Raw genomic sequence first — 21,346 nt, forward strand, 5'->3', positions numbered from 1 at the left:
AGGAAATCCCCTGGAACTCGTAGTGGTTGGCCATATACGAGTTCCACCGAGGAGGATTGTAAATCTTCTTTGCGCGCCATACGAAGACCTAAAAGGACCCAGGGAAGTCTGTCCACCCATCCCGCGCCTTGAAGACTGGCCCACAGAGCGGCTTTGAGCAACCTGTGGAATCGCTCGCACAGGCCGTTCGCCTGTGGATGATAGGTGGTGGTGCGATGTAGTTTGGTGCCGAGCCCCTGAGCCACAGCGTTCCAGAGCTCAGAGGAAAACTGCGGTCCACGATCGGAAGAGATGTCCGCCGGTACGCCGAAACGAGCAACCCAAGAGGAGATGAAAGCTCTGGCCACCTCTGCCGAAGTGGTGGAAACCAAAGGAACTGCCTCTGGCCATCTAGTGGTGCGGTCAGCCATTGTGAGGATGTGTGTAAAACCTTGAGAAGGTGGAAGCGACCCCACGAGGTCCACATTCACATGGGCGAATCGACGCTCCGGAACAGCGAAGGTGGCCAATGGAGCTTTTACGTGACGCTGTACCTTGGCCCTTTGGCAGACCACGCAGGTGTTAGCCCAGTCGCGGACATCTAGGTGCATACCCCTCCAGACGAATTTTGACGACATCAGCCTTTGCGAGGCCTTCATGCCAGGGTGTGACAACCCGTGTATGGCGTCGAACACTTTTCGGCACCAGGCGACTGGAACTATAGGGCGGGGAACTCCCATGGAGACGTCGCAAAGTAGCGTGGTGCCTGCGGCATGGAATTTGACGTCGGCTGCTTGGAAGCTAGAGGGGCTGGTCCTGTATGCTTGGACCTCCAGGTCCGAGGCTTGATCCGCAGCCATGAGGGCATAGTCGATTCTGAGTTGGACTGCGTGCACAGTCGCGCGGGAGAGGCAATCTGCCACCAGGTTGTCTTTGTCGGACAAATGCTGAATGTCCGTGGTGAATTCTGAAATGAATGTCAAATGACGTTGTTGCCGAGCTGACCACGGTTCAGCGGTCTTGGCCATAGCGTACATTAGTGGCTTGTGGTCCACATAAGCCGTGAACGGACGTCCCTCTAGTAAGAACTGGAAATGGCGGATAGCTAGAAAAAGGGCCAGCAACTCCCGGTCGAACATGCTGTACTTTCTTTCATTTCGCCGTAGTTGACGGCTGAAGAACGCAAGCGGTTGCCACGTCCCATTCACCCACTGTTCCTGCACTGCGCCGATTGCATAGTCCGACGCGTCGATGGTAAGGGCAATGGTGGCCCCTGGAAGCGGGTGCGCCAGCATGGTTGTGTTGGCCAAGGCACCTTTGGTGTCAACGAACGCCCGGTCCATCTCGGCCGTCCAGCTGATCGCATCCTTACCGGACTTGGCCTTGAGGGCCTTGTACAAGGGCTGCATAAGCAGAGCCACCTTAGGGACGAACCGGTGATAAAAATTTACCATCCCGAGGAACTCCTGTAGGGCCTTGACGGTCTGCGGGCGCAGGAAAGATGTAACTGCCTCGACCTTCATCTGTAAGGGAATTGCGCCATCTGATGTAATGCGATGGCCCAAGAAATCAATCCGCTGCAGGCCGAACTGGCACTTGGCCGGGTTGATAATCAAACCGTGTTGACTGAGGCGTGTGAAGAGGGTGCGCAAATGGCAGAAGTGCTCCTCTTTGCCAGGGCTGGCGATGAGGATGTCATCGAGGTAGACGAAGAGAAATTTTAGGTCCCGAAGCACGGAGTCCATCAAGCGCTGGAAAGCCTGTGCAGCGTTCTTTAAGCCAAACGGCATCCGCAGAAATTTGAACAGGCCGAATGGGGTGATGACTACGGTTTTCGGGACGTCTTGTGGGTGCACGGGGACCTGGTGGTAACCGCGGACGAGGTCGATTTTCGAAAAAAAGGTATTTCCCGCCAAATGGGCCGAGAAATCTTGGATATGCGGGATCAGGTACCGATCAGGAGTAGTGGCGTCATTCAGGCGTCGGTAGTCGCCGCACGGCCACCATCCGCCGCCGGGTTTCAGAACAATGTGGAGAGGCGAAGACGAGGGACTATTCGACCGGCGAATAATCCCCAGCCGCTCCATCGTGTCGAACTCCGCTTTCGCAGCCGTGAGCTTGCCGGGTTCAAGTCGTCGGGCCCATGCGTAAACCGGGGGGGCGGTGGTGGTGATGTGATGTTCTACACCATGTTTAGTAGCCGAGGAGGAGAAAGTGGGCCTGGTCAGATCTGAGAAATCTCCGAGGAGCCGAGTGAAGTCGTCTGGAGGTGGGAACGCACAGAATACAGTACGCGGCACGGCGTTACTGTGGTGGCATGGGATGGAGTGGAACGTGGCTGCATTGATCAACCGGCGGTGCCTGACATCGACCAGGAGGCCGTTCGCGCACAAAAAATCCGCCCCAAAGATGGCCTGCGTGACTTTGGCCGTGATGAATTCCCAGTGGAAACGCTGGCCGCCGAAACACACCTGGACCCGCCGCCTTCTGAAGGCCCGCACGGCAGCGCCATTAACCGCTGCGAGGGCAGGGCCGTGGCCCCCAGCTAGTATATCGAGATTTGACGCAGGTAGGATGCTACACTGCGCCCCGGTGTCGCAAAGGAAACGTCGACCAAATAGGGAGTCGGTGATGAAGAGAAGCTTCCCTGAATCTCCGATGACCATCGCAGCCGCGGGGCGCTTGTTAGACCCGGTCCTCTTTCTCCAGGGTGTCTGTAGATGTTTTTTTTGTGTGCGAAAAACTGCAGGGAGGGCGGCAGCATCTTGCTTTCGCGCCAAAACGGGCATGGTAAAAGCACAACCCCGCTGATTGAGGAGCTGGAGCAGCGTCTGAGGGGGATGGGTGCCTCGTGGCCACGCAGTGCTGTTGTGTCACCGCGAAGATCTTGTCCGCTTCGGCAGCAAGCTCCGCGCAGTCTGTGACTTCGGACCTGGCTAGGGCAGCCTGAACTTGCTCCGGAAGTAGGCTGAGGAATAGCTCCCTGAAGAGGAAGCATTCCGGCTCAGACCCGAGGAGCATGAGCATCTGGCTCATGAGCTCGGACGGTTTGGAGTCCCCGAGGCCGGGCATAGCGAGCAGTCGGCGGGCGCGCTCCGACTTCATTAGCCCGAAGACCTGCAGCAACCGCGCCTTTAAGGTGTCACACTTGCGATCAGTAGGCGGACTACTGAGTAGGCTGACGATCCGCGAGGCTGTGGCGCTGTCGAGGGCAGAGACCACGTAATAATAATGGGTCTGATCCGCAACGATGTCCCTGATGGCGAACTGGGCTTCAGCCTGGATGAACCACGTGGCTGGTTGTTGCTCCTAGAACTGCGGTAGCTTCAAGGTAACAGTGTTCGTTTCCATGTTGATTATCTTCTGCGAAAACCGTTCGCAAAAGTCGGGGTCACCAATGTAGGAATGTCTAGTTCCTATCCAAAGACTGAGGTCCACTCAGGCGCTTAAACAAAACGAAGTTTAATGGAAACTAACAGGTTTAAACAAATAACTGCAGGAGAACATCGAGTGTAGGTCTATTCCGTTCGGAGACTCCACGAGGACTGCTGGCTGGTCCCGTGGTTGACATCATGACGTCATCACGTTCTTCCCGCCAATGGGGGATCACGTGATGTACGGCGTGACATCATCGCGTTTACCCGCACTGTTAAAATAATCACGCTCTATACAAGTAAACAGTATAAATAAAGATACAGACCCAGGCTGTAGCTAACATGTTGTTAAAGGGAATTATATACAAACGGTCTGAGTCCTTTAGTGGCTCCACCACAGGGTAGTAATATTTGCATGGTGCATATCACCAAAAGTGGTGTAATTAGTACTTTTTAGCACCCATATGTTCTGGATATGTGTGTGTGTGTGTGTGTGTGTGTGTGTGTGTGTGTATGTGTGTTTGTGTGTGTGTGTGTGTGTATGTGTGTGTGTCATCACAAATGTTATTTGCAGGAAGCCAAATCAGGCCCAATATTTATTGGTTGAGTTAGTGCAATAAAATTATTCTTGGTTTGCATGCATCACTTCTTACTAGCAGGTTTGAAGGCTATTAATTTAAGGCACCACATTGATTGGTTTTAAATTCCCTGATTGTTTCTTGGACATCCCGGGTCTCATTCCGTAATAACCCTTCAATCCTTCCTCCCTTTGGCCCAATCAAGTATCATAATGCTGTTCTAGTAATGCATGGACTTTGGTTCCACGGTGCACTCACCTGCACCATGGTGCAGACCTCATACAAACTGATTTTTTTAAAGCTATTACTTAATGGGGCTTCAGTGATCCTTGCAAGAGAATCTCAGGTTAACTGTAATGATGCTAAAGTTGTAATTTAAATCTGGAGTAAGGCTATACTTGAATCCTGAGTAAAGTGGAATGGGGAGGGAGTCCTATTAGCTTGCCCTGTTCCTATGTCTGTTTATGCCCCTTTTACTGGAAACTTTGTGCTATCTGGCACCGACGGGACCGAGCTGTTGCCGTTCCCTCAAAACTGCCGGACAAACCAACGTTAATGTTGAAGCATACGGAGCTTTTCAGCTCCGTATCTGGCAACAAACACTGTTGCTTAGCAACAGCTCCTAAGCAGTCGGCCGTACCTTGGAAGTGTCTCTGTCGCTTAGCAACAGCTTCAGAGAGACTTTGCAGAGCCTGACTGTTGAAAAAAAAGCCACGAGAAGAAAAAAAACCATGAGAAGAAAAAAAACCTAACAAAACGGCTCCTGATTTTTGCCGGTGGCTCGAGCTTGCCGGACATTTAGCCTCCGGATAACACAAAGTTTCCTGTATTCAGCGCCAAATCTATTTTAAAAAGTTGACATGATCTCTGCTTCAATCATTAACTCCAGTTAATTCCATTAACATGCCACAGTTTCACAACCATCTGTGCACAAAGTTTTTCCGGTTCTTTGTTCTGAACAACTTAACCTAGAAATTGGGTTCCTTTGTGCCTGTTTTACAGGTGTAAAATTGGTGCCTAAGGGTCCTATATAGCAGGCTCATTATGTATCGGAAGTCCACTGACCGTCGTATTGCTTAGGTCTCCTCCATAGATGTCCAGGGCATGCTCCTGAAATTGATGTTAGGCCCATTGGAAATGCAAATCATGGGCCTAATGCCCCTTTACAGACATGCACTGTGTTTAGCAGCCCAACCAATGGTCCTTAAAGGCACTGCTGGAGGCTACCAACTGAAAGGTAAGTTTTAAGTTCTTTATTTAACTTATTGTGGAGCCAGGAGATGAGCGCCTCCCGACTCCGCATTAAATCCACGGGCCGTGTCGGCCACTGCTCACCCAACTCCCAATTGCCTCCCTGCCCTTGACTTTTCTGAGGACTTTGGCTGGTGCCAATCTTGCTGCTCTCCCCCCCGCCCCCTCGCAACTGGTGAGCTGCAGGCCCATTCACATCTGCAGAGTACTATCCTAATGAAGCCGGTGGACCAATTTGTCATGCACTGCATGCCATACACTGCATCAGGAGCACACCCCAATTAGGGCACGGTCCTATTTCTAGGCCTCCACGTTTAATCTTATAGATGTGATTTTGTACTGTGATGCTGTATGACAAATTTTTCTTTTGCATGCAAGTGATTGTTCCTAATCTTTAGTACTTTAAGTATGTGAGAAAAATATTTGTTGACTTCACCCCTGGAATGTTCCAGCCCTGGCTCTTATTTCCATCCCCCCCCAAAAAAAACATATTTAATAATATGTTTGGATGATGAGACCTGGTATTTAGCATTTTTACTCACATCTTTTACAACAAGGGTGACAATCTTTGTTCAGCTTTGGCTGAACGTAGGAGAAAATGATGAAATTATGAATAGGTAATCTCATGTCCTGAACAGCAAATTTAATGGATTGAGTGAGCCTCTTTAATTTCTATTGCAGCACATTAAATTTTTAACCTTATTTTGTCACTGAGGAACTGAACGCTTGTTCTGGGGAAGCTGTGGTTTATCTGTGTAATGGCAAAGATAAGTGAGTAGGACGATCACCATAGCAACGCAGAAGTTACGCTATTTGGAGAATTTAAATTTTTGACCACATTGCGCTGCACCCTTTCCTTCTCTACAAGTTTCAAAAGAAGAAAAAAGTAAACAGAAGCAGGAGAAACTGCAAAAAGGAACCTGTTAGCTGTGTGCTGTGTCTGTCATGCAGTGGCCAACCTACAACTGAATGACAATCAAAAAAGGACATATTTGACTTTTTTCCTGATTTAATTAGGCTGTAATTGCGGCCCAGTTAGTGTTGATCATGGCAGTACTGACAGAAATTATAAAAACTTTTGAGGAACTAAAATTCAAGGCTCCATATCCGGTCCTTGCCTTGAGGATTTCTACACTGCTATTGGTGCTCAGGTGGTTTTCAATAGCAATACAACTTTGTTGATAATTTAGTGTCTGAAGGCTCTGGCAGCAAGTGGCATAGCAGTGTTGAGACTTTAAAATGACCTTCAACAGCATATTATATGATGCTTAGAGGTGTCATAAGCATCATTACTAACTGAGAATACAATATACTATTGGCAAGTAATACATTCTCTTTGACTGGATTTTCTCAGGTACTCTGATATATGCAGTGTAAGTCCAGAATTAATAGCTGCGAGGAGCTAAAAAGATGACACAGAACTTCTAATGGCTCCATCTGAGATAGCTATTTGGAAATGGGGAGAGGAAACTTTCAACACAGTCAGTGTGACAATAACTAGATTACAAAATGCAGGCCACAATCTAATTTAGAAGCCAAATCTATAATATTGAAAAGATCATGACATTAAGGGCCTTATTAAAAATAAATCTAAAAAAGCCAAAAGAAATTGAAGGTATATAAGAAAGCAATAAAATAAAATGAGAAGTAAGACAGATGTACAACAAGGAGCTCAAATAAAGAAGTGAAAAAGAGGAGGTTATAGAAATGTTGCAAAATAGTAGGAGTGTATTAAAGGCTTACTGGGAGGATACAGCTCGTGCATTCAGTGGCTCTTGTAAGGTTAGGGGCATTCCATTTAAATTTGCATGATAGTGGCAGCCTTATCCCATTTAAAGTAAATGAGTTAATACCATTAAAATAGCAGGTAAAGGGAGGAATGTCATTCAAACATATTAAGCATTTGCCAGCTTTTTTGTTGGCAGCGGTAAATTCTATAATTGCTCTTTGACTCTTCTATAAGTGCTGTGGTGAGAATATGCAAATAAAGCCAATCAGTGCATTTGCACTAAGGAACATCCTCAGGTGCCTCATAAAAGCAACCAGTCTTGAAAAAATTAATCTTCGTATAAGATAACAGCTGGGCATACATTAGAAATTGCCCTAAAAATAAAATAAAAGCTGCAATTTAATAGTTTGTTTATTATATATAATTTTTCTGTGGAACATTATTAAATAAACACATCTTCAACTTTGACTCTCAGAACCAACAGCTCATCTTAAAAAATTTCCACCTCTAAGAGTGGAAGAATGATTGGTTCTGACAGCCTCTAGCCCCACCTTCTATGCACTTTTATTGGTTATTATATCTAAATAGTGAAATCTTAATGGTAAATGCTGCTTTTTCTTTATAAATGTTAACAAGCTGTTGATGGATTAATACACTAATGGTTGGCATATATGGACACCATCTACAAACCCAGGCAGATATGTGGTGCCGTAGTGTTATATCAGCTGCCTATATTGCACAGGAGACCACACTATATCATTCTACTGTCAGGTTAGCAACCTGGATGGAGTTTGGCCAATTTGTTTTGGATTTCACCAATGAGTAACATCTGAGTGTTATTTTATTTCAAGAGGAACCTCAAATATTTCATAGATAGTAGGAGCAATAATTGGACAGTTGATTAACATTAGCAAAGCTCTGGATTTTATTCCTTCCTCCTGCTTCGCTGCCCAGTATAAACTATTCAAATGCATATGCTTCACCTGCCTGTTTTTATTCCTGCAGCACTTATGGCTGCTTGATACCTCAATTCAGATGCATAATGGAATTGTGTGATGGGAAGAGAGTGGGGACTTGAGTGATGAGTTCACATGAGGCACAGGGTGGGACTGAGATGGAACACTACATTCTCATTAACCCAGACTAATGAGATGAATGTCTCCTCTCTCTGATGGTTGAAGACTCCTAAGAAATGAATTTGGGAATACTAACCCAGATAGTCAATCATCATCCAAATTAGATGTCTACTCAGAGGGACCTACAGCTGTAAATATCAGAAGTGAACAATTGTTCTAATGATGATTCTAATAACAAAAGACTGTGAACCATGTCATCATCCAAATAAGGTTTGTGTAATTTTAATATGCAAAAATCACATAGACTAATACAACAACCAATTCAATTATTGGGGGTAGATCTGATCAAAGTGGGGATGTAATTTATTCTGCACAAAACAACTTCCATGTGTGATAGCAAACCATTTTCAAGTAAGGTATAAGTACAGTTGCCTTGACACTCAGTTCCCTTTTCCTGTTTGTGAGTTCAGAGACGTCCCATTTGAGAGGATTATTTAGAGGAGAGAGAAACCTATGGAGAGCATGTGCCAGTAAAGCACTAACTACTTGGCTCTCACCACACAGCATTGCATGTGACAATTTTGTCTCAATATAGATACAATTACTAACATTTGCCACATAGTCGACCGACCTTGAGTCATCTTGAATCACCATCTCCAACAGCTGGAGAATAAACAGCTGTCTAGGTGACTTCTACTATGAGTAGCTATATCCTTGCCTTCTTTCTGTTACCAGGAAGAGATTTCTATAATTTAGCATTGTCAATAATGTTCAACTGCATTGTTATAATGACAGATGAACTTCTGTTGAGAAGATAGGGATGATATCACCTGCCAGGATCAGCAGAGGCATAGATTGGCACCCAACAATAATTCCATGTTCTGATGAAAGGTCACAGACCTAAAACATTAACCCTACCAATCTCTCTCCACAGATGTTGGCTGACCACCTGGATTTTTTCAGCATTTTCTGTTGTTTATATCAGATTTCCAAGAACCGGCAGTACTTTGCTGTCTGTTTTATTGAATAATTCCATGCAATCGCTTTTCTTCCCCATGTGATTGGTGTCTGCACCATGCTAACATTTGTGCCAAAGGAACAATTCCCTTCCAATCATAAACTACAAAGTATGCTACCCTGTGCACTTCCTTTCATCCAACTAATGGCCAAGTGTCCTAGTGCGATTAAAGACTAATTCATTCTGTGCCAATTAGGGTGGCCAAAGCCTTTAAACTAAAGATAAAATCAATGCCCCTTGAGGAGAATGACTGATGCCTGAAAACGTAGCTGATGATTCCTTTAAACAACCCTCAGATCTCTAATGTGAAAAGATGTAATGAAACACACTGGTAAATAAAGAATATCATTGATAGTACAACTGATATCCTTAAGTTAATATTATACAGTTTAAACGGATTGAGAAGAGTTCCATAGTGCACACATCTGGAGCAGTGAAAAATGTTCTTAGTGTGTTGTGTGATAAACAACATGTCTACACAGAGGGGTATAAAGCTGGAAATATCAGGTGCTTACATTTCTAATGGAAGACTGTGAACTACATAAGCTGCTAGGTGGAGGAGATGCCCCAACAGTAGTCATGGAATCAATCTCAATATTATTTTTGGTGTGCTTACTCTGAGTTCTGGATGGTTTATCTCAATGCAAACTCAACTGCTTGTATTTGTGATCTTATTTCTTACTAGCTTGTACAAAGAAAATGTGAATATGGGCCAATAGGTGGGACAGTGTTCCCTCTGCCTCGAGGACAGTAAAGACCTCTGGCATCTTCTTCTGTTGTAGTAGTTTCAAATGACCTATCTGAAACCAACATGTTGGTGACCAGAGAGTCCACATCATGCTAAGAAGTTCCAAATTGAACAATGCAGAATTTTGCTGAGATGCCAGTTATCTTCTAGCTGAGAGCACTTGTTAGTGTGTATCTTGTAATAGTGATGCTGTGGCATGTTCTGGGGCTGGTATAGATTGTTGGTGGTGTTACTATTAGATATCGGAGCAGATGTTTCAGTTTCTTCTCATTTGATTGCTATGGTTATTGCACCAGTATTTGATACTGAGGTTATATTTGTGTTGGTGGATCCTTGGAATGTGTCTGTTGCTGTTGAGGTCCTTAAGATCACTGATGTTCCAGGCTGGCCTGCAGAGAATATGAATAAATATATAATAAGAATATTATAACAATGACTTGGCATCTTTGTTTATGCCTTTATTATTGTGTCTATAAATAACACACAACAATTCTACATATATTGCAGTATTTGGTTTAAGCTACTGTTTGTGGTGATGTCATTATTAATAGAAGTTGGCCTAGAAATACAGCCGGGCGGCCGCTAAAGTTTGCGCCCGGCGCAACTTCGCGCCACCTTCGCCGATATTCAGTGGCATCGCCCCAAGAGGTTGCTGCTGCACTAAAACAGGCGATGCACGACTATCATTAGGCGCTAAGCCGGCGGCCCGGGGCGAAACCCCCGAGGGCGGGCGCAGCGCAGGTGCGGCGAGTTGCTGATTGACGGCAGACACTCTGGCGCCGGTGAGCTCTTAAAGGGGGAGGGTGGATTTGTTTTTTTGAAAGGCCGAGACTGGTGCATTTGTGTTTTTTGAAAGGCCGAGACTGCTCGATTTGTGTTTTTGGGGGGGGCTTCTCTCCATTAGTTTGTTATGTGGGAAGGGCACAGAGGTATCAAAGTAATAAATGTTCTTAAATCGCACTGTCCATGCTTTCTTTTGGTAGTCCTGGTTGCCCTGCTCGGCTGAGGGCTTGTGGAGTGGCTACATTCATCTTGTGCCATCAAGCCATTCCCTGAGAGGGGGCCTAGAACCAACATTCAATAAGCCGCCGACGGGCGGCCCTTGCACTTTCTGCCTCCCTCCTGTGCTGGTCCTCCTCCTCCTGCTCCTCCTCTGTCTGGTGGCAGTGGCTGAGTCCTGCGGATAGCCAGGTTGTGCAGCATGCAGCACACGACCACGAAATGGGAGACTCGCTCAGGCGAGTACTGTAGGGCTCCTCCGGAACGATCCAGACAGCGGAACCATTGCTTCAGGACGCCGATTGTTTGCTCAATGAGGTTCCTGGTTGCTTGATGGCTGTCATTGTATCCCTCTTCAGCAGGGGTGCTGGGCGCACGGAGCGGGGTCATCAGCCAGGTGCACAAAGGATAGCCTTTGTCCCCGAGAAGCCATCCTCGTGGGTGAGGCTGGGCCTGGAACATGTCTGCCACAGAAGTCTGGCGCAGGATGAAGGCATCATGGCTGCTGCCTGGAAAGCGGGCATTGACAGCTAGGATGATCTGCCTGTGGTCACACACCAACTGCACGTTGAGCGAATGGTAGCCCTTCCGGTTGCGGTAATCCTTGGCATGCTCTAGAGGTGCCCGCAAAGCCACATGCATGCAGTCAATGGCGCCCTGCACCATGTTGGGAAGCCCGCTAATGCTGCAAAGCCCATTGCACGCTGTTGCTGCTTGACAAGGGCCATGGAGAAGGAGATGAACTGACGTCTCCTTCTGAAAAGGGCATTGGTCACCTGGCAGATGCAGCAATGTACGGCAAACTGGGAGATGTTGGAAATGTCCCCAGCAGCGGATTGGAAGGAGCCGGTGGCATAGAAGTTGAGAGACACCATCACCTTCACTGCCACCGACAGAGACGTCCTGCTCCTCAGCTGTGGCTGCAGATCTCCGCGAAGCAGGTGGCAGATCTCAGTGACCACCGCCCTTCGGAATCGCAGCCTCCGAACACACTGCTCGTCAGACATGTTCAGATATGAGAACTGCTGGCGGTATACCCTGGGTGGGTAAGGCCTCCTTAGCCGACGCTTGTTGCCCCTTCTCCCTCTGGCCATGACTGCCACTCTCTCACGGCGTCTCTGAGCCCTTTGAATGCAATGGAGAAGGCCAACGTTTGCACCCATTGCAGCCCCCATTATATGTTTCCAATCAATGCTATGGCTCTGAAGTTAAAGACAAGTGCAAAGCTGTGGCCTGAAGCCACAAATACCTGTGCGAGTGTTGAGCCAAACCAGAAAGCTCTCTACCTTTGTCTCTCTGCAAAGATCCATCTCTCACAAAGAAGGAGTGTTGCAAAATGGCTGCCATTTCTACTGCAGGAGGAGTGCCCTTTAATTAGTGCCCCCCGCGCCCCGCAGTGACTGGGAACCGTTCCCCTCTACCAGTCGCTAGGGGCGCCAGGCGCGCAATAGGCCGGCGCCACTGAATTTCCGGTTTGGGGCGCACAAAGGGCGTTGCACGATGAAATGACGTCAGGATCTGTGCCCGCAGCTGAGCGCGCGCAAAGGCTTTGCGCCGCCGCTAAATCTTTACTGAAGTTGGGGAGAGGCGCAGATCACGCAGCGCCCGGCCGCTAGCCGCCTAGCGCCCCACATCTCCTCCTCCTAAGGCGCTAGCGGCTGGCGCAAACAACTGAATTTCTAGGCCGTTGTCTTTTAAGTGAAGGAAATTGTATTTTGTATATCAAAAGTTGTTAGATTTAAACTGAGACATTGACTACACTTGATGGTAGTTGATCCCACTACATTCACCCTCAGTTTTTCCAAGTAATCCATGAAGAAAACTCCTGTAGAGGTTTATTTGGTGGCTGGGCCTCTTCATGTTGTTGTGCATGACTGGCAGTTAATGTCTTCTCAATATCATTAAAACACTTCCCAACATTCACTGAGGTATGCCTATCTCTTGCTGCTGCATTGAATCACTTGGTTTTTCAACCCACACCTTCTTATTTGATACTGAGCTTTTAGGCTCCCAATATCTCCTTCTTTGGCTCAGTGTCAATTTGTGTCTGATTGGCTTCTAAGCACCTTGGGATGTTTTCCTACGTTAAAGGTGGTCTATAAATGCAAGCTGTTGTAGTGTGTTCTGAGATGGGGGGAGGGAAATGAACGAGAGTGGCTCATGTGACAATAATCCTTATACACTATCAACTCCACGTCACATTCTGTAAAATTTGGTTTTCTTATTTAGATTTTCAGCCTTTTCTACCTATGTGATAGCATAGTAACCTTTAAGGATTGCGGAGTTTGTTTCTGCTTTGCAGCATTAGAGCATCCTTTTCTGATTTTTCATGTTAATTTACTGTTACATGAGTTACTGAACAGGAATGTGTGTAATACTGCATCACTACCCATTATTTGTATTTAGTTAGTGGTAACGCTGCCAAAATTAGCCTCACATAATGGGATCCCTCTCTTTCCCCAAAAGCATTACATACGTAGTTACTAAATTGACTGTGGCTTGAAGACATAAACCATAAGCATGACTGATAGAAGTTGAAATGGCACACTGGTAGAGAAAATTGTCTTATTCGAAGATTAGCATTAAGGTGTATTTTGGGGACAGTGCAAAGGGAGCTTTCCCCTGCATCTCACCTCTGAATGCTTGATGCTGACATTGGCTGTAAAAACCGGAAAACATTTCATTTTCTAGAACTGTGATTTGTCATGTTGATGAGAGCAAATTCACTAACAAGTAAAATAAAATAGTATGTGCATTGAGATGGGCTTCATCAGACAGGAAGAGAAAAAATGACAGAGTTAGTCTTAGTAGCATGTTACCAGGATATGCTTTATTTCACGGGGAAATACCGTGTTTATTACGTGGTTGAGGAGAAACTCATAGCTCAAAATTAACAGAGTTATGAGTGGGCCAGGAAAGTGGAATAAATTTGTTTTAAATTAAACCAAAAAGCTTTTCAATACTGTCCATTATATTTTGCTTCCCTCTCCAGATATGATTTTTGGCCATCTTGAAACTCCCATAATTGGAAAATGCGTATTAAATTTCCTGGGCCTCAAATGAGACCTTTTCGATTGGTGAGCTACAGAATGACTTAATTAATTCTGGGCCTCCGTACTGAGACCAAAATTGCTTATCTGATTAAGTTCACAGCAGGTCACTATGTGGCAAGATGAACCGCTCCACTATTCAGTGGCTTATAACAGGCTGTTAGTACAGTATTAGGACTTTGAAGAACCCAAATATGACACATTTATATTTATATCATGAATTGAGATTATGTGGAGCAAACTGTCTGACGAAAGGTCATTGACCTGAAACGTTAACTTTGTTTCTCTCTCCACCGATGCTGCCTGGCCTGCTGAGTTTTTCCAGCATTTCCTGTTGTTATTTCGGATTTCCAGCATCTGCAGTATTTTGCTATCGTCAGAGAAGAAAGTTGACCATCAGGTGGCACCTTTAAAAAGAAAATGGATTAATAACTGGTGACAAGCGTGATTGAGGGTTATAGATATGTTTAACAACATGGCTTGATATCTTTCAGAGGGAGACGGGGAAAGATGAATGTTCCCGAAAGTAGAGTATGATCAGGTGGAGTGGGAGGGAAGTCCATGAATAATCGAAGATGGACTTTGGATGGAATGGACTTGATGGGCGGGGGAGTGGGACTAGCTGAAGTGCTCTTGCAGAGAGCCGGCACGGGCTCGACGGGCCAAAGGGCCTCCTCCTGTACTGTAACCATTCTATGATTCTATGAATGCCCTTTCTTCACTCTGGATCTTCTTATGTTCAGTCCTAATGTTGTGTGCTAATTTTTTGCAACGTAGAACACCGTCTTTTATCCAATAGAAATGATCGTACAAGTTATAATATATTCTAGAGGGAGGAACATGCCTTCCATTTTCATGGCTGTGACATAGTATTTTATGTAAGAAATCACACACCAGGTTATAGTCCAACAGCTTTATTTGAAATCACAAGCTTTCGGAGCGCTGCTCCTTCTTCAGGTGAAGTGGAGAAATGCATAAAGTCACAGCTTATATAGTCAGAGAATCATGTCAGATGTTTACAGGTAACCTGTCCAACTGCCATTTATCACACCTCGGCAGAGAGATAATCACAGCAGTCAAAGGTGTGAATGGTGTCCAAACAGGTTAATCAGGGAAACATTACATCAAAGAACAATGAGGTGGGGTCACAAGGGGTCAAATATTGCAGATGCTGGGGTCTGTATGAAAGACAAAAAAAGACAAAAAACATTTTTTTTGGCTGGAAATCACAGCAGGTCCAGCCGCATCTGTGTAGAGAGAACAAGCCAATGTCGACTCGAGTCTGGATGACCCTGCATCAGGTGGGGTTACATGTAGCGTGACATGAACCCAAGATCTCGGTTAAGGCCGTCCTCATGGGTGCGGAACTTGGCTATCAGTTTCTGCTCGACGATTTTGCGTTGTCGTGTGTCTTGAAGTATTTTATGAATTTATGTGCGTAGGCAACATTTTGCCTGCGCTAATTGTGCAAAGTGTATTTCTTTTCTACAACAGATAGTTGTCTGGTAGATTAGTTATGTAGCAACGTTGCGTTCCACAAGCATTGGATTGATCTGGATTAGTTGAATGCAGAGTGTCTTTCCCAAAACATTAGTCTGGAAATTTGACTATTTAGGAAAGGAACAGAAGTGTGCAAGAAACAGGCTTTACTGCAACATATTCTGGAATGAAAGAACTCCCAGCTGGAGGATAGCTGAATCCTAGTGGGCTTAATACCACACCCTTAACTGTGGAGAGGGAGGGACTATTGCTGTGAATTACTGTCTGTAAAAAGCATGAATTATATCAGTGGAAAGTAGGCTATGTTTAGCTTCTGATTGCTACTGCCATTGCTCACCAGTGATGCACCAGTGGCTAAAACCCACAAGGGGGCAGGAGAAGCCATAATGTTTTCATCAGATTCTGTGTCAGTTTTAGCAGTGATCCTCTTGGCTTTCCAACAATTTATAGCCAACTGTCAGATATATAAACCAGTGTTTCTGTGAAGTTCACAAAATCAGTTCTGGAGACAATTGTTAGTTAATTTAAGTCAAATACCAGAAAATTGAAAATAAGGTTCATATGAAGTAAAACTGAGGCCCCAATATTTATGGAGAGTGCGGGCTCCGGAATATCGAAAATACCGGGAACGCGTAGGTCCTGCCCAATTTAACGGCAGGACTTCATCAGCATATTTTAACTCCGTTCCACGCCTGACAGCCGTCCCGATTGAGAGGCTGACCAGATGCCAGGCGGGAAAGCTAGCGGTAGAAGGCCGCAGTCGGGGAGGTCTGAAGAACGCAGAGGGGGTCGGAAGGTTGCGGCAGAAGATTTGCTTGAAGCGTCGGGGGGAAGCACTCCTGCTCCACCTGGCCCACAAGCAGTGCTCTTAAAAAAAACCACTTACCTGCTGGATCCGGCAGCTCCTGCTTCCCTTTAGCTGCCGGATTTCCCAAGCCCTGTGAAACCCGGCCCGCAGCCGTTAAACTTCAGCAAGTACTCAAATGTACACTCTCATGTACCTTGGACTAGGAACTTCAGCCATGCCTATACCAATCAGGACCGCTCATTAAAAGAAACATAAGTAGCTTGAGTGGCTGTAGGGAGAGCAAGCAGGCTTTTGGATTGTATTGGTAAGACCAATGAGTACAAAACAAAGTATTACACTTAGATTATGTAAGGCGTTGGTGTGTTGATACTTAGCGTATTATGTCCAGTTCTGGTCCCAGCACATGGTGACAGGTATTGAGGCTTTGGAGAGGGCCCAAAGGAGGATGACGAGGATATTAGATCTCTTAGTTATGGGAATACACTTCAAGTGTGAGAATTATTTACTTTGAAGAAACACAGGCTTAGAAGGGGGATGAAGGAGATTTTTAAAATAATAAAGGAATTAGATTGTTAGCATATTTGAAATAGGTAGGAATGGTAAGACTAGAGGTCATGTCTATAAGATCCTTAGGCAATGAGTTTAGATGGATGCTAGAAAATATTTCTTTTTGCAGAAAGAGAACTTGACAAGCTCTCGACAGAAGAGGACATCGCCAGTAACGAGTGCGGCAAAATCCCTGTCTACGTTACCCCTGATAACAGGGTTCCCACCCCACTTGTGGCGAAATCACAGTGGCAGAGCACGAGCAGCTGCGAGCATGTTCCCGTAGATGGTCTGTTCTCACCCTTTCAGCACATTTGTGTAGTGTATGTGCTTTAAGTCAGAACTACTTTTTACAGCTCCTGTATACTGTAGTACCGGCAGTGACCACACCGGTATATAAGCTGTGTGCATGCCTCTGTACCCCAGTCTAGAGATTACCCTCTTCCAGTAAAGGCCTGTTATTTGTTTATGTACAGCATCCGTGTAATTATTTATCCACTGAACCACGGATCTAACAGTGGCGACGAGTGTTGATGCGAATCTACCTGCAACATTAAACAAAAAAAAACAAAAAAAAAGTCGAGTCCAGGAACACGGGCGTCGACCGCGAGCAACCGCCCAGCAGTCAGGCAGAGATCCAACTTCGCTGGGGAGGCTGTGGAGAGCCGGGCTTGGTTCCCCAGCCACAACGAGCAGCAAGAGACCGACGACAGGTCCAGAGCAGACCCTTCCCGAGCAGCGGCGGCTGGAGCCGACTGATGGCAGAGAGAGAGAGCCGGGCAGCGTTGACGGGGTAAGAAAAAGGGTGAAGAGAGCAGGGCACAGCCGGGGGTTGATCACCGAGCGGCGTCGAGGAAAAATACTGCAAAACCGGAGAGAGAGAGGATAAGAAACAGCCGGGTTCTAGACTGAGCGGCGTCGACAAATATCAAGAGAAGAACGCGCAGAGCACAGCCAGGGATCACGGGCTGATCAGGGTCCGCGGAGCGAAGCAAGGGGAGACGCCATTGAGCCGCGGAGAAGAAGGAAGAGCACGGGAGACGCCATTTTGCGAAGCCGCAGCGGAGAAGACGGGCGAGCGCGGGAAGGAAGGAAAGCGCAGGTGATGCCATTTTGTGCCAGCGGAGAAGAAGGGGAAGCGCGGGAGGCGCCATTGGTGATAGTTAACGCACAACCAAGGATGCCGAAGAGTGGCAGTATCTCTACGTTCGACAATGAAGTCGAAGATTGGGCGACATATGTGGAACGTATTGAGGTGTACTGCAGGGCGAATGAAGTGCCAGATGCTAATAAAGCACTGGTTCTGTTAAATTCCATGGGTGCAAAAACTTATGGGTTACTGCGAAATTTAATAACCCCAGAGAAGCCGGTAAACAAGAATTTTGAAAGCATAGTAGAAATCCTACAGGACCACTTAAACCCCACACCGCTGCTGATAGCAGAACGATTTAAGTTCCATAAAAGGAACCAACACAAAGATGAAAGCAATGCTGAGTACCTAACGGAACTGCGCAAGCTATCGAAATACTGCCAGTTTGGAGTGGGACCAGCAGACACGTTAAGGGACAAGTTTGTGTGTGGGCTACAAAGTGAAGGAACCCAGAAACAGCTTCTATCAGAAAAGGACCTTACGCTGGACAAGGCTTTCAGTATGGCAGTATCACACAAAGCAGCCGCAAGGGGCGCTGCAGAGATACAACGGAGACCGCAAGAATATGGCACCAACGAAATGACCTATGGAACAGGGAAGTGCTATCGCTGCGGCAGAACAACACATGACCAGAAAGATTGTTGGTTCAAGGACTAAGTGTGCAGACAGTGTGGGAAAGCAGGACACATAGCAAGAGTCTGCAGGTCTGGGAAGGAAACCAACAGTAAGAAATCTCCACAGGAGAAGTATAAAAAGGTACACCAGGTGATGGACAGTGGTTCAGACGAACAGAAAAGTGACACAGACTCCGGAAGCAAGGAGCTGGGTTGTCTGAAACTACATAATGTAACCGAAATGGAGGATAACCAGACTATCTGGGTTACACTCAAGATAGACGGAGTCCAAGTGGAAATGGAATTGGACACAGGGTCAGCTCTAACAGTCATAAATTAAAGAGACTACAAGCGGCTATTTTCACACATACCCTTGAAAGCTACAGAGATTGTCTTGAAGACGTATACGGGGCAAAAAGTCTACCCCAAAGGAAAAATATGGGTGAAAGTGACATATAAAGGTCAGGAAATACCTAAAATGGATATATATGTATTGCCAAATGGAGGACCACCACTGCTAGGATGTGAATGGATCCGGAAGATACATTTAGATTGGCATTCCATACAAGCACTGAAGGTGGAGGCCAAAAAGGATGACGACGTCACACCTGGACGACTGTCAAAAATGCTAACTGACGCAAAAGAAGTGTTCCAGGAGGGACTAGGAACACTAAAAGGAATAACAGCAACAATTAAAATAGAGGATAATGCAAGCCCAAAGTTTCTGAAGGCCAGACCAGTGCCTTATGCGATCAGACCAGCGGTTGAAGCAGAGCTGGAAGGGTTGGAACGTTCAGGAGTACTGTCCAAAGTGGACTGGAGCGAGTGGGCTACACCCATCGTTCCTGTAATGAAGAGGTTGTTGAGTAATACACCTGGGGAACCAAAGAAGGTCCGCATCTGTGGGGATTTTAAGGTGACAGTGAACGCAGTCCTTCACACGGTGCAATATCCGCTTCCACAAATTGAGGATATTTTCGCCTCGCTATCTGGTGGTAAACGCTTCACCAAAATTGATCTAGCCCAGGCGTACTTGCAAATGGAGGTAGAAGAAGCTTCGAAACATTACCTTACGATCAACACCCATAAAGGTCTCTATCAATACAACCGGCTGGTGTTTGGAGTAGCCTCGGCTCCGGCTATCTGGCAAAGGGCGATGGATCAGGTCCTGCAAGGGATTCCAGGGACCCAGTGTTATTTGGATGACATCTTGGTCACGGGCGAAAATGACGGTGATCACCCCGCTAACTTGGAGAAGGTGCTCGCCAGATTAAAGGAATATGGGCTACGAGCTAATCGCCACAAGTGCGAGTTTTTCCAGAAACAGATCTCGTATTGCGGCCACGTCATCGATGAAGAGGGGTGATGCGCTATCAATTACTCATAAAAGACTGAGAGTTAAGAGAGTAACTAAAGGCTTTTATTAGCAAAGAACAGAGCATGCCTCTCGTGGTTGACTGGGTTCCAAGAAGGCAGGGGGCTGCAGGTCAATCACCTTTATACCTGGGCCTGTGTGGGTGGAGCCAGCCGAGACATGTTGAGGCATGCATAGGTACAACAGTGTGTAACAACAACAACAACAACAACAACAGTGGTTTACCACATTCACCCCTTGTTTAAAATTGAGTCCGGCGGGGTGAAGTGTACTAAAGGTTCGTGTAAGTAAGTCTATCAGGTGGCCTTGTATGCCGTCCTGATCGTTGTGGTGGCGGCGGTGATGGTGCAGCATCCAACGTTGAGTCTGGCGTCTCATTGAGTGGTTGGGTGGTCAATGACGGGTCCTGGGGCTGTGGCATGCCGTCTAGCGGGGTTGGGTTGTGGGTAGTGGTGGATGGCAATGGTAGTGTTTCAGGGACATAGTGTCCTTTCTTCCCGCAGCCGGAGCAGGTAGCGTTTCTCGCCGGGCAGCGTGCCCTGGGGTGTTTTGCCTGGCCACAAAAATAACATTTCTGTGCCTTGGACATCGCAGCAGCAGTTGAAGGTGGCGGTCCCATGACCCAAGGTTGTGGCGTCCACGTTGCGGAGCGGTTAGGGGAGAAGGCATCCATATTCCTGTGGGCCGCGTCGAGCGAGAGCGCGAGGGACACTGCCTTTCTCAGGTCCATTTCTCCCTTTTCCAACAGTCTCTGCCGGGAGTAGTCGGACCTTAGACCCGCAACGAAAGCATCTCGGATCAGTCCCTCCGTGTGTGCTGCGGCTGATGCTTCTTTGCAGTCGCAGTCTCGGCCGAGTATCCGTAGTGCCCGTAGGAAGGCCTCCACCGATTCCCCGGGCTGCTGTCTGTGGGATCTTAAGAGGTGCCGGGCATAGACCGTATTTACCGGGCGTGCGTATTGCCCTTTTAGCAGACCGATAGCCGCCGCGTAGGTCGTCGCGTCCTGGATTATTGTATAAACTTGGTGGCTCACCTTTGAGGCCAGGATTTCCAACTTGTTTTCGTCCAGGGTCACAGTTGAGGCTTGCAGGTAGGCCTCGAAGCAACGCAGTCAATGCGCGAATTTGGTAGCCGAACCAGCCTCTTGGGGGTCTAGGTCCAGGCATGTTGGTCTGAGGGCTCGCAGCAGCTCCTGTTGCTCAGCATTTGGTGCAGCAGTCTGCTGTTCAGCGTTTGGTGCAGCAGCCTGCTGTTCAGCGTTTGGTGCAGCAGCCTGCTGTTCAGCAAATGTCGACATTTTGTTTTTGCTAATAAAATTGATGCGCTATCAATTACTCATAAAAGACTGAGAGTTAAGAGAGTAACTAAAGGCTTTTATTAGCAAAGAACAGAGCATGCCTCTCGTGGTTGACTGGGTTCCAAGAAGGCAGGGGGCTGCAGGTCAATCACCTTTATACCTGGGCCTGTGTAGGTGGAGCCAGCCGAGACATGTTGAGGCATGCATAGGTACAACAGTGTGTAACAACAACAACAACAACAACAACAGTGGTT

At 46.8% G+C, this 21,346-nt stretch overlaps 1 protein-coding gene and 1 long non-coding RNA gene across 5 annotated transcripts in view; one reads left to right on the forward strand and one right to left on the reverse strand.

The window, feature by feature from the left end:
• Nucleotides 1-21,346, forward strand: part of ptprc (protein tyrosine phosphatase receptor type C) — a 251,311-nt gene that overhangs the window by 64,778 nt on the left and 165,187 nt on the right. The window lies entirely within an intron of this gene.
• On the reverse strand, nucleotides 8,254-14,279 carry LOC147121884 (uncharacterized). The gene is made up of 2 exons (XR_015077646.1): nucleotides 14,067-14,279; nucleotides 8,254-10,142 (listed from the first exon to the last, which is right to left on the reverse strand). It is a non-coding gene; the product is annotated as an uncharacterized LOC147121884 (long non-coding RNA).

This window comes from Somniosus microcephalus, chromosome 3, assembly GCF_052327205.1.
Source record: "Somniosus microcephalus isolate GS21.2 chromosome 3, FLI_Smic_1.0, whole genome shotgun sequence".
Taxonomy (NCBI): domain Eukaryota; kingdom Metazoa; phylum Chordata; class Chondrichthyes; order Squaliformes; family Somniosidae; genus Somniosus; species Somniosus microcephalus.